We start from the raw sequence: 9,517 nt of genomic DNA, 5'->3' as shown, positions 1-9,517 counted from the left end.
AGACTATTGAATGCTGAAAATGAACTGAGAGTTGAAGGGGAACGGGGAGGGGGGAAAAGAGGTGGTGGTGATGGTGGAGGGCACTTAAGGGGAAGAGCACTGGGTGTTGTATGGAAAACAATTTGACAATAAAATATTATGGAAAAAATTATTGTATCAAACAAAACAATCATGGAGGAAATATAATCAAACTTTTTTGTAATGATGCATACATTAATTTTTAAAAACAAGATACCATTGCTCACTTCCCAAAACTGGATAATATTTCTAACTAATTATATACAGTACTAAAGGGGAGAAAAAACCCTAGGAACTCTGTTATCATTGTGATAGGGATTTAAATTAATGTACCTCTTTTGGGAAGTGATTTGGTGATAAGTACCAAAAACATTAATAATGTTTTGAATAATTCCATTATTTAAAGTGCATTTATTTATTTTAGAGAGAGAGGGAGAGCAGTCAGGGGAGGAGCAGAGAGAGAGAGAGGGAGAGAGGGAAGGGGAGAGAGACAGAGAGAAAGAGAGAGAGAATCCCAGGTAGGCCCTACACTGTCAGCACGGAACCTGACACAGGGCTCAAACTCACCATGAACTGTGAGATCATGACCTGAGCCAAAATCAAGAGTTGGTCACCTAATCGACTAAGCCACCCAAGTATCCCCCAATAATTCCACTTATAAAATATATATTAAGTAAAGAAAACCATGGATGAAGATACATGCAGAAAAATACTCCTCTTTCACTGATGATCACTAAAACAGAATAGATACCCCTGAAATAGAGCTTTTATTGTTGTTGATGATAATTCTGCAAATGACTTACATGTCCATCATTGAGTATGGTTCATTCAATTAATGAAATTTCCATGTTGTTGAATATTAGCATCCTTTCCAATTTAATTATTTGAATAGTTTTCCAGGATATGTGAAATACTCATGGTATAAGTTTGACTGGAGTAAACAGCACAGTTAGTGTTCACAATTACTTTTCAGTTAGAAGAAACAAAAGATGGAGAAAGAGGAGGAGGAAGACGTGAGGACAAAAAGAAAGAGAATATCTAAGAAATTTCAAAAACACATAAGTAAGGGAGGGTGGATATTCATACCAGATACTAAAATCCCAAGATCATAGTGATTTCTTTTTTTTTAATGTTTTATTTTATTTTTGAGAGAGAGAAAGACAGCATGAGCAGGGGAAGATCAGAGAGAGAGAGGGAGACACAGAATCCAAAGACAGGCTCCAGGTTCTGAGCTGGCAGCACAGAGCCCCAGACGGAGTTCGAACTCACGATTTGTGAGATCATGACCTGAGCCGAAGTCGGACGCTTAACCGACTGAGCCACCCAGGCGCCCCTGTACCCATTTATCTTTAAGAAGACTTGCCATGTGAAAAAGAATGGAAGGTTATTTAACAAAGAACTGCTAAGACATCACTTTATACAACAACAACGAGTACAATGATGAATTTAAAAGTTACATATAAAAATGTCAAACTCTGGAACAATTTCCGGAAAAAAATTCTCAAGTTTCTAAATTTAGTGTAGTAATAGAAGGAATCATAAAGAATAAAATCAATAACTTTTACTATAAAACAATGGTAAACTTCAGTAAGTTAAAATATATAATCAAAATTAGAAAGCAAAATGCAAACTAAATAAAATTAAGACACATACAATTTCAAATAGAGAAAAAGCAAGATTTAGCTGCTGAGCAGTCGACTTTTACAGATGTGAGCAGGCTATAACTTTCACCGTTGTCTGTTTTTAAAATGTGTGTTTTAAAATAATGACCGTTTATATCTTCTGCCTTAATCAGACTCCCTCTGCACCTTTTATGATGGTGATGGCTTCATTGTCTTATAATCATTGGCCAGATGCAGGCAACTCACATTTTCAGTCTCTGCGCATCAAGAGCCATTTCAGTCCTGAGTCAAGTTTGGGGGCCGGCGCTACCCCGGAGCTAAGGGTTTTCTTTCCTTTTTAAATAATCTCTATGCCCATCATAGGGCTCAAACTCACAACCCAGTATCAAACCTTGTGTGGTCTACCTACAGAGCCAACCATGAGCCCTACTGTAGGTTTTGAGAGATGCGAGCTCACCCTTCCTTCTCCAAGAGCTTCCTCTAGTTCCCCCTGGTGGACAGATGGACGAGACCTGGGACAGAAGCTCATGGCTCATGCTGGTACCAGGCTCCTTTAGCTCCCGATTCTCGTGCTTTTGGTGTTTCACTGCTTTGTCACTTTCTCACCCCAGGGAGCTTGTCTGGCAGAATGGTGCAGGCCAATACTGCTGGCAGGGAAAGAGCAATATATCTGAGTGCAGACCAAGAACTTGCTTCTATGTTTGCTTTGATCAAGGAGTTGGGAGCCTCCCATGTTCCTCACTTCCAAGGAGCCCTGGGATGAACCCATCTGCCCTCAATATTCCCCCTGCACCACCCACCTACCTGCCAATTCCCCTTCTATCTACTGCCTCAAGGGTTAAATTACCTTTTAGGATTCCAGCGATTTGGGTAGGATGCCTCACACATTTTGTGGATTGAGAGGAAAGGAGGTAGGATGATAGCTCGGTCCATAGAAGAAGCTTAGGTGAGCAAAGCTTTCAACCTCTCTGTGCCTGAGTGTTCCGCTCTGGAAACATCCCTAGCTTCACTTTCAGGATTGCTGTGAGGACTAGATGCTGCAAGGGTAATGCCCCCTCCTGCCCCATTCCCCTCTGCCCCCTCCAATTACAGGTGCTACACCAGCAGAGTCTGAGGTGGAAAGTAATGGTGGGGAGGTCTTCTAACTATAGCTCACATCCCCCACAAGACATATGTCTTGCCTGTGGGAGATGAGGTTCTTAGGGAGAAAACTGAGCAACGGGGACTCATCAAGCAGGCATACCCCACTGCCTATCATGTGAGCTTTCCTTTTTGGGTTGTTGGACCTTCCAGATTAGCTCTGCTCCTGATACCCTGAAGGGTGAAACTATGTTCCTGCCCATGAGAGCTCTCATGTACGACAGACACATGTCCCAGCAATTAAGTAGACATAGCAGCAATGGCATGAATGGGGAAAGCAGTTCCTAGACAAGTGGACAACTCCACTCAGCCTGATCCTATTTTTCAGCTCCGTTTCTGTTTTTAAACTTCTGGAGCATGATTTGCTAATCTCTTTATTTTTATTCCAGACTTCCCTGTCTTTGTGTGTATTCAGTTGTCATTCATTCAGGGGGAAGTGAACTACTATTTACTGAGTGCTATATATCTAGTTTATAATTAAGTCTATAAATAGATAGGTAGCTGTAAAAACAAAGCTGTGTTAGGTCCCCAACTTACACTGTTTTATTCTATCCCCATAATAGCACTGTGTCATTCTCAGGTCTGGTGTCACAGATGATGATGTTATCGTAAAGAGGTTAAACAGCTTAGCCTAATTCTCAACAATAGGAATTGGCTGACTCAATGCACTTTCCCCTCCAATGGAGGCCAACAAAGTGAGTGAACATGGTTTATCCAGGGGCTTGGCTGAGCGGGGTCTGGGGTTTTAGCACTTGAACTATCCTAACTCCTCCAGCCTCCCTGAGCCGCTCAAACCTTTATTCCAAGTTGCCCTTAAAATTTCCATCTCTCTTTCTCTACTTCTGGCCAGACGTTGGTGATCTTGGTGAGAAAGAGGGAGAGAAGAGAATGTCCCTGATTTGATAGTATTGCTCCCAAGAATCTACAGCAAATGCCACACATTCTGCTATAGCAATCATATTCTTTTGAGTTGGTGAGCCATCTTTGGTCAAGATACAAAAGAACCAAAAGAACTACTCACTGACTTATATGCTTGCTTATTAAACAGGTCCAGAACACAAGGTAAGACACATGTGGTGACCGAAAGTCGTGGTGACCATCACGTGAAGAGCTAACAGTGTATATTGAGCACTCACAATGGACCAGACACTGCCCTAAGCACTCCACACTCATTTTCTCCTCCAATCCTGAAAAATCCTGTCATTCTCTCCATTCCAGAGACAGGGAGCTGGGGCTTGGAGAGTGAAGCCACTTTCCCAAGATCACAGAGCAAGGATGTTGGCTCTGTGTTGTCTGGGAACTTTCGTGAGTCGTCAGGGTGACAGGATACAGGAGATAGGTCCTGGGTTTGGGAGAGGCACCTGGCAGGAGAGGGGCACCCACGAGCCAGAGAGGGCTAAAAAGTAATCCTGCTGACGTAATGGTGAAAAAACTGAGTCCCAGGAGACTATGTGCAGCTGGTACGCTGTTTATCGAGCTCCAAAGCCCCAGGCAGCAGCAATACGTAGTTTAGGCTTACACGTATACGTGCTAACATTAATTTACAAAGCAAAGAAACAGAGCACACCAAATTCCAGGTGGGGCAGAAGCAGCACAGGGGAGGAACACATAAACAGATGTAAATTATTGCTTATTTTCCTAGTCCTTGGATTGGGCGATGGGCTCACCACGTGTACATTATATTATTTTAAACTGTGTTAAGTAAAAGAAAGAAAAACATGCATTGAAAAAGCCAGATACAAAGAGTTTATCTGAAGCCACAGATTATGAAACAAATCAAATTTTGTGCATCCAAGGACCAGATTTCTTTTTCAGAAATAGGGGAATTATAAGTGAACAGCCAAGTATCCATGTTCAAACTTAAGAAATAAAACGTTGCAAATATACTTGGAGCCCCCCATGTACCTATCTCCAGTTCCATTTCCCCCTTCCTTGTCTCCAGAGGACACCTTTTTCCTGACTGTTTTATATTCCCTTGCTTCACATTTCAAAAACGCCTATGCATCCATGAACAACTCACCGTGGTTTTGGCAAGATTTCAAACTTGAGAGAAGTGACTCAAAATAGCACCCCCTCGCCCCCCCCCCCGCTCTGTACACTCAGGGCTGCATTTGGTCATCGGTTACTCTTGTTCCTGCACTTTCGCTTTTGTATCATATTTATTTTATTATACAGAATTTATTTTGTTCGCAAAAAAATTATTTCATGAAATGAACACAGCAAAGTGTATTTATCCACCTTCTTGGTCAGGGAAATTCAGTTGTTTGTAATATTTTGCTGCCACGCACAGAGCTGCCATAAACATCCTTATACTTCTCTCTCTGGGCACATGTGCAGAGTTTCTCCAGATCGTGCAGAGTGGGGGACGTGCACATGATCAGCTTTGTCAGATAATGCCAAATTGTTCCCGATGTGTTTGTGCCAATCTACACATCACACAATGTGCCACATCCTTGCTACCGCTTGGTATCATCCAACTTTTTATATTTTTGGCCACTTTAGTGGGTGTGAAGTATTATCTAATGGTGGCTTGGCGTTTCTCTAACTACTAATAAGGTTTTTTTGTTTGGTTTGGTTTGGTTTTAATTTATTTTTGAGACAGAGAGAAAGCACGAGTTGGGGAGGGGCAGAGAGAGAGGGAGTCAGGAACCAAAACGGGCTCTGCACTGACCATACAGAGCTCAATGAGGAGCTCAAACTTATGAACCATGAGATCATAACCTGAGCTAAAGTCAGATGCTTAACCAACTGAGCCACCCAGGCACCCCAAGGTTTTATGCATAGTAAATATCTGGTGACAGTCTTTTTGTATTCAGTTGATCACTAGTGTTTACCAATGTCAGATTTATTAATCTTTTCATTTGCAGTTTATACTTCTGCTGTTTTGTTGAAAACATTTCTCCTGACCTGGTAGCAATATACCTGTGACCTCTAGTGTAATTTCTCTGTATATCAGGTTTCCACATTTGCTACCTCATTGTTCTACTGGCCTATCTCTGCGCCAAAACCACACCATCTTCACCATTGCACCTTGATGATGACATCCACTAGGGCTAGTTCCCTTCGACTAGTTGTTTTCTATTGTGTTACTGTCTTCTACTCCTCCTGCTTCCTCCTCCTTCTCCTCCTCCTCCCTCTCTTCCTCCTCCTCCTCCTCCAGTTCCTTCCTCTCCTCTTCCTTCTTCTTCAATATCTTAGCTATTCTTGGACTATTGTTAGAATCATCTTGTTAACTTCCAGGGAAAACCTTATTCAGATTTTAATTTAAATCCTATCAATTATTGAATCTAGCAATTTTGCTGTTAAGAAAAATTCACATCTTTGAGACCTGGAATCTTTTCATAATTAAACATGGTACAGCTCTCCCGTTTACTTAGAACTTCTTTAAATGTCTTTCCATTCAGTTTTATCATTTTCTTGCACATCTTTGTTAGATTTATCCCTAAGCTCTTTTTTTTTTTTTTTTTTTGTAAACTGTATCTTATAAGATTTACCAGTGTCATGCTTGCTAGTATATAGGAATGCTACACTCCAGCTTGGTCCCCTCCCAAAGAATGGTTACAGGATTGAGAGCTAGAGTTAGATGTGTCAATGGGCACTCAGGAAATTAGACAGTCAGGGCTGACATTCAGTGGCACACAACAACATGGCTGTCCTGCCTACTAAAATATTGAAATATTTCCACAGTGGAATCCCCAGATTTCTTCCCCAGCACTTGCCGTCCTGGACAGACGCAGACCTCCCAAGCTCCAGATCCTACTACTAGGGTTTAACATCTTCCCTTATGTTCTATAGGACATTCACATAAACACTTTTGTAAAGGGAATTTTTGTGTCTTCTGGCATTTTTTTCCTAGCGGTTCTTCTATTTGGAATGTTTTCTTTTTCCTGATAGATGTACAGGCATTAACTACGTATTTTGGATGCTGTGTTGCTGGCTTTGTGTACTGTGATATCTTTTTTGTTCTCTTTTCTATCTCTACACCCAGCACAGCACGGGAACTTAGGCCAGGCTCCTCTGGAAGGCAGGTGTCTCTGTTTTGATGGCTCCATTTCCACGCCAGCCATGTGAGTTGTTATTTCTCGGATGTTGGCCCTTGTGCTCAGGCGCCGGTGCTAAATAAACACCAAGGGCGAAACATTAATCTGAGTGGTTACTCCAACAGGAGTGCAAAGAAGCAATGGGCTCTGGATTTCAGGGAGGGAGTCAGGAGTTCTGAGCTGTATGCGGAGAGATCCTAGCCAGCACCCATCTCTGATAACCCCACCCAAATCCCTGCAGCTTCACCATACTCTTCCACTTGGAGCTCCCATGCCTATCACGACCACCACATGTTTCAGACTGAATGCATCATCTTTATGTATTTTAATTTGTTGTTGTGGAAGTATCATTAACATACAGGGGTCTATTTCTTTTAGGTATACAATATAATGATCCAACAATTCTATACATTACTCAGTGCTCCCCATGATAAGTATAGTCACATGAAAAGATGCTCAACATCACTCATCATCAGGGAAATGCAAATCAAAACCACAATGAGATACCGACCTTATACCTGGCAGAATGACTAGAATCAAAGAGACAAGAAATACCAGCTGTTGGTGAAGATGTGAAGAAAAAGAAAACCCCGGGCACTGTTGGTGGAAATGCAAATTGGTGCAGCCACTGTGGAAAACAGTCTGGAGTTTCCTCAAAAAATTAAAAATAGAAATACCATATGATCCCAGTAATTGAACATATCCTCTTTAAACGCTAAATCTGCCCTCTCCCTGACCCCCTTGCCTGGGGAGCCAGCATCTCCAACCATCTTCTGCAGTAGGAAATTTGAAATCATCCCAGACTCAGCCTTACCTTCATCCCCTCTCTTTATTGCCTGCCAAGGTCTGTCGATTCTATGCCATAAAAATTCTCTTGAATACGACCCTATCCCCATCCTAATGGCCGCTGTCTCGTAAATTTTTGAATAGTTTCCAAACCAGACTCTTGGCCTCCAGCCTCCTTTTCTCATCCAATCCCTCCCTGACCGCTGCCCGCATCAGCAGTTTAGCTGAGACCATTAGCCTACTCTGTCCTGATCTGTGGCAGGGAATGGGAGCCCTCCGCCCCAGTGGGGAGGAGTGGTTTCTGACTGGCACTGTTTAGACGAGAGCTAGTATAAAGCCAGTGATGTCAAGTTGGTTTTATTATTGTGTTTAAATTCCATACAGACAATGCACCCCTTTTGCTTACACGTGGCCAAGTGTCCCCACCCCCATTCCCCTCAGTGTGACACTGGAAATAATACATTCTGCATCACAGCTGCTGTGAAAGTTTAATGCAACATGCACGCTGAGAACTTAGCCCAGGCCCCGCAAGCGGTGAGCACCTAGTTAATGTTAACAAGTAAGAGTAACACTAGTATTATTGGTTCTTTATCCCCTATATGATTTCTACTCTGGCAAGCAGAGCCTTCTACCCTGGCCTGGGTCACTCCCTTCTACCTTCCTGAACCCTAATACTCTAGCTATGGAAACTGTTAACCCTGACTTCTTCCATCTTCTCAAGACTTTGCAAATGCCCTTTACAAGGCCTGGGATGTCTCCGCCGCTTCTCTGATTCATCACTTGAGATCCAGCATAGTCATGCCTTCTGGGAAGCCTTCCTCAGATTATACAGACAAAAAGAATGCCCCTGTTCACCATCTGCTCATGTGTCCTCTTGAAAGCTCACCCCGGAATGGAGCTCCTGGAAGACAGCGTCTGTGCTGGTCTTTGTGATTAACTTTGTATCACAGTCACCATAACTGTGTCTGCCCCCATAGTACCGGCTCCACGCCTGGGGGAGTTTTGCTCCTTCTGTTTTGTGTTATTGGAAGGAATGAACGAACGAACGAACGAATGAATGAATGGGGATGGTTTTGACTTCACCGTAGATCTAGCAAAGAGTTTGGGTCCTGACAGTTCTGGTCATTTTTGTGTAACCTGATATTGGCCTCTTCTTTACATGCCCCAAGGGAAATGTTCCTAAATACTAGAGTACCTGCCTGTCTTCCTAAGGAATCAGCCTCGGCAACTACAGGAAAGGCTATTTAAAAGCTGGGAGAGGGTGGAGCGGGCCAAATCTGTCTTCGCAGCCGTCCCTGAGAGGGCGCTGTTCCCAAATCAACCCTCCAGAGGCCCGGACTGAAATGCCGGAGCGTTCCCACAGAACTCCGCATCCCTCCCTTCCCAGGCTGCGGTCGCCGGTCCCCCGCGGAGCGCCTGCCCACACACATGGCGGCGCCCTGCTCAGCTTCTCGGCGCCGGGGCCGACGGGCCGGGCTGGCCTTGCCAGTACTAGGGGACTTCCTCCGCCAGCCGGCTTCCTGCACGGCTGGCATTTAAACCGGCGGCCTGGGGCTGCGGGCTGCGGCTGCGGATGCTGAGCTGTCCCCGGGCTGGCCAGCGCCTCCTCCTACGCCGAGCCGGCCGGCCGCGCAGGAGCCGAGCCGAAGCATCCTCTCGCTGCACCAGGGGCCCGGCCAGGAGAGGTCGGCGAGGGGGGACAGATCGGGGACCCGGCATCGCACCCCGGCATCTTGCAGTTTAATTGCAGGTTTGACTTTAATTTCCGAGATCGCAGCCCTTCTGCCCGGCGCATATTATATCTCCTCCCCCCGAGCTCCCCCGCCGCCTCCCCCGCCTTGGTCGCTGCTTGAAGCGGGAGCTGGGCTGGGCCCCAGGAGCTTGGGCAGGGCGCGCTCCCGTCGCCCCGGG

The sequence above is a fragment of the Suricata suricatta genome, chromosome 4 (assembly GCF_006229205.1).
Source record: "Suricata suricatta isolate VVHF042 chromosome 4, meerkat_22Aug2017_6uvM2_HiC, whole genome shotgun sequence".
Classification (NCBI taxonomy): Eukaryota; Metazoa; Chordata; class Mammalia; order Carnivora; family Herpestidae; genus Suricata; species Suricata suricatta.
The sequence above is the reverse complement of the archived record's forward strand: the minus strand, read 5'-3'. Positions refer to the sequence as shown.